At 42.2% G+C, this 4,161-nt stretch overlaps 1 pseudogene; it reads left to right on the top strand.

Annotated features, from left to right (window-relative positions):
- The first annotated feature begins 690 nt into the window (after positions 1–690).
- Positions 691–1,146, top strand: Srsf3-ps8 (serine and arginine rich splicing factor 3, pseudogene 8; annotated as a pseudogene).
- The last annotated feature ends 3,015 nt before the right edge of the window (positions 1,147–4,161 follow it).

The raw sequence follows: 4,161 nt of genomic DNA, 5'->3' as shown, positions 1-4,161 counted from the left end.
ACTGGGGGTGGTTCACAACCCAAAAGGAGGCCACAAGATTGCAGGAGAAGGGGAGAGCACTCTAGAGGCTGTAATGGGAGGCTGGGATTTAGCTTCGTGAATCTGGGTAATTTGTTTACACTGAACTGTAGATTCCTCAAACAGCAGTCTGCAGGTTGGTCAACTAACAATTTGTTTTCTATTTTCTGCACCTGCTTCATGTTTCTTTTTTGTCTCCTTTCCTGCCCATTGTTTTGATTCTGAAAATTATCCCCATATCTTCTGTCCATCATCTCTTAAATTATAAATCCCTTTACTAGACACTGGGGCTTATGGTTTGCAACAGCATTTAATGTAGCCCCATAGTCCATTTCTTTCTGGGTGGTGCTGGAATCCTAAGAAGTTATCTCTGAACTCAGCATTGTGCACATAGACACATCTCTAATCTTAGGATTTGGGAAGTAGAGGCAGGTGAATTTCTGTGAGTTCAAGAACAGCCTGATCTACATAGTGAATTACAGGATAGCCAAAAAACATAGTGAGACCCTGGCTTGGAAATAAACAAAAACGAAACCCCCAAACCAAAAACCCTGAACAGCTACCATTTTTTGTGGACGCCGCTGGAGGGAGATCATCTGTTGGAGCAGAGCCAGAGGGCCTGTCCGAGTGTGGGGATTCCGAGCTTCGGCCTTTTGAACCCAGGATCTCAAAATGCATCGAGATTCCTGTCTGTAAGGTTTGTGTAGGCAATCTTGGAAAGAGTGGGAACGAGACTGACCTAGAACGGGCTTTTGGCTGTTATGGACCACTCCGAAGTGTGGCTTTGCTTGTGCTGAATTTGAGGATCCCCGAGATGCTGCTGATGGTGTCTGCGAGCTAGACAGAAGAACACCATGTGGCTGCCGGGTAAGTGGAACTGTCAAATGGTGAAAAAGAAGTCCAAATCGTAGCCTACCTCCCTCTTGGGGTCATCATCTTTGAAATGATCACTACAGGAGAAGGCTCCCATCTCAGCACAGATCTCCAAGAAGAAGCTTCTCCTGAAGCCGGAGCAGGTCACTTTCTAGAGATAGAAGAGAAAGGTCTCTGTTTTGTGAGAGAAATCTCAAGCCCTCTAGATCCTTCTCTAGGTCTCATAGCCGATCTAGGTCAAATGAAAGGCAATAGAAGACCAGTTTGCAAAAGAAGCAGTGTCTAGGAAATAACTTCATTTGACAGGAGTGTGTGCAGGAAATTAAAGTTTTGTGTGAGACTTCATAAGCTTGGTGCATTTTTAAGATGTTTTAGTCTTTCTAATTTGATTTGTCTCTCAGAACAGTAACACATAAAACATGTAATTCTCCATGGTTTCAAGTGGATCGTATGAGACATGTGATAGCAAGAATTGTTAGTTTACTATGTTCTTTTAAGCAAGATTGAATTTGCCTTGAACTTTAGTTTTTCATAGACTGAAATAAAGCTAGGTCCTGTCCAGTTGAAGTGTGATGTCCTAATGGCATAGAAATGACCGATGGAAATTGAGTAAAGCTGTAATTCCCGTAGCAGCTGACACAGTTTTCAAAGCGGTCCCTTCCTGGTTGCCGTACGTGGGTGTGAATGTTCTTATATCTTTATTTGAAAACCAGATCCCAGTGTCTTATCGGTTTTAGGGTATGTTGTACAGCAGAACTTTTCAGTTACTGTGCAAGATTTTTTTTTTCATGCTGTCAGTTGTAATATGTTTGTGAGAATCCTTGGGATTAAAGTGTTGGTAACAAAACAAAAACCCCCAAAGCAAAACCAACCAACCAAACAACAATGTTGTTTAATCTCTATTAGAAAATTAAATAAATGTTGTTGTTATTTTAAAAGTATTTTTATATTTACTTGTATAGTACCCATTTTCTTCTTCTTCTTAACTAATAATATCTTAATTAAATTATTACTTTGTTTATATGAAGTATTATGGTTGTTACCAGAAGCCCACGATAGCTACATTGTAACCTTTGGATGCCATGAATGTTTTGGGTGATATGACAGAAGGGAATTAAGATTGTAGAAGGAATTCTGGGGTAGGCCTGGGGAACTCATGAGAGAGGTAGAGGAGAAGCAGTCAATAAAGGCTTGAGAAAGACTCAAGGCAACGCAGCTGAGGTAGAAGATGGAGCCGGCCTGATCTAGGGAGAGGCTCCAGCTGGACTCCTGAAGGCAGCACAGCCCTGCAGACACCTTGATCTTAGGCCTATGGGACTGTGGGACACACAGCCAATAGTAACACATGCCCGCTGTTTGAAGCTGGGAAGGGGCCTTAGTCTGTTGTAGCAGCAACAGGGAACCCATACAGCCGGGATTTTCCTCCAGATTCATTTTAGTAAGCCTTGGAAGCCCGAGTGTGGCGAGGGTGAGTTTCGTCCGGTCCTCTTCTTTGTCTTCACGAAGCCCTCGCTTTTCCTGCTTGCTGCCCTACAGGCCCTGATTATTACTTACTTCTGCTTGCTCATATTGGGATTAATTTGATTTCTTGTCAAGTTTTTGTAAGATATTTATTCAGTTTCTGATTTGAGAGCATTCTTTTTTCCTAACATAAGCATTTAATGCTATAATTTTTTTTATAACACACTGATTGCGTTTTGCTATGGGATGTTTTCACGCGCATTCAATGTAAAAGATTTTCTAATTTTCTCAAGATTTTATTTCTGAATCACAGATTATTCAGAAGTATGTTACTTGTTTATAAATACTTGGGTGCTCTCCAGAAATATTTTTGCTATTGACCTCCAGTTTAATTCTCCTTTGTTTTGAGTGTATATATTGTTTAGATTTATTTTCTTCTAAATTTGAGTTGGTGAATTTTTTGTCATTGTTGTTGTTGTCCAGGTGAGGCCTATGTCAGTGGATGTTCTATGAATATCTGCATACATTCTGGTTTACATATATGTTTGTCAGCTTTCTGGCTGGCTTTTGTCTTATGTAATTTGAAGTTTTGCTGCAGGGCACATACATGTTTAGAGTTGGTGGCCTCCTTAGAGGATGAACCCTAATACCACTACACAGAGCTTCTCTTTTCCCTAATGCCACGGAATCAGCCTGAGACAGATGTCCCAGTATTGTTTTTCTCTTGGCCAGTGCTTGCATGGTCTACCTTTTTGTAAAAAGTCTTTTTATCCATCTTTGTCTCCATATCTAAAGGAGGTTTCTTATAAACGGCAGTCACCTCTTACCATTCATCTACTTTGCCAATTATTGTCTGTGTTGCTTCTCCCTAGCAGTGAATGAGGGATCTGTGGCCTGTTTCTTCTCCAGCATTTTGTAATATTGTCTGAATTTTCATGCGTACTATTTTGGGGGAGGGGTGTTGATTTCTGGCATTTTTTCTAAGATTTAGTCTTCTTCATAAGCTTATACTCGGGGATGAAATCTATAATCTTTAGGTTTATGTTGTGCTGGGCATAAGCTTAGGAACAGCATCTTCCACTGTCTCTTTAAAAACTGCCTCGGTCAGTCAGCAGAGTCCAAGCATAGAAACAGAACCGCCAGAAGCTGCACTGACCCGGACGTGCACATGAGGCTCAAATTCGTCACAGGCATTTGACTATATAAATCCCTGGGCTGGTTCAGTACTCCAGGAGAGGTTGAATCAACAAGACAGACAGAAGAGAAGAGAAAACCAACACCTGCAGGGATGGGTCAAGTGCTGGCTAGTTTTCTTGTCAAGTTGATACAATCTAGCATCTTCTGGGAGTGGGGGACTGCAGCTGAGAAATGCCTCCACCAGTTTGCCCGCTGGCAAGTATGTGGCGCATTTTCTTGATTAGTAATTGATGTGGAAGGGTCCCACTCACAGTGGGCAGTATCACCCCTCAGCAGGTGGTCCAGGGCTAGCTAAGAAAGCAGGCTGAGCCAGCCATGGGAGCAAACCAGTAAGCATCTTTCCCCTGTGGCTGTTCTTTACCTGCATCACTTCCTGACTCTGGGTTCTTTCAGTGATGGATTATGAACTGGAAATATCAGCCCAAACGAACCCCTTTCTTTCCAAGTTTTCTTTTTTTTGCCTCAGGCTGTTTTATCACAGCGGCAGAGGTTAAGCCAGGACAATGACAACCCTTGACGTCCCTTATTGCCTCCAAAGCTTTGTCTTTGGTGGCAGGATCTTACAGCAGAAGCTCACATCCTCCATCATGGAGTTGACAATCCACCTTCCCT

The sequence above is a fragment of the Rattus norvegicus genome, chromosome 1, assembly GCF_036323735.1.
Source record: "Rattus norvegicus strain BN/NHsdMcwi chromosome 1, GRCr8, whole genome shotgun sequence".
NCBI classification, from domain to species: domain Eukaryota; kingdom Metazoa; phylum Chordata; class Mammalia; order Rodentia; family Muridae; genus Rattus; species Rattus norvegicus.
The sequence above is the reverse complement of the archived record's forward strand: the minus strand, read 5'-3'. Positions and strand labels throughout refer to the sequence as shown.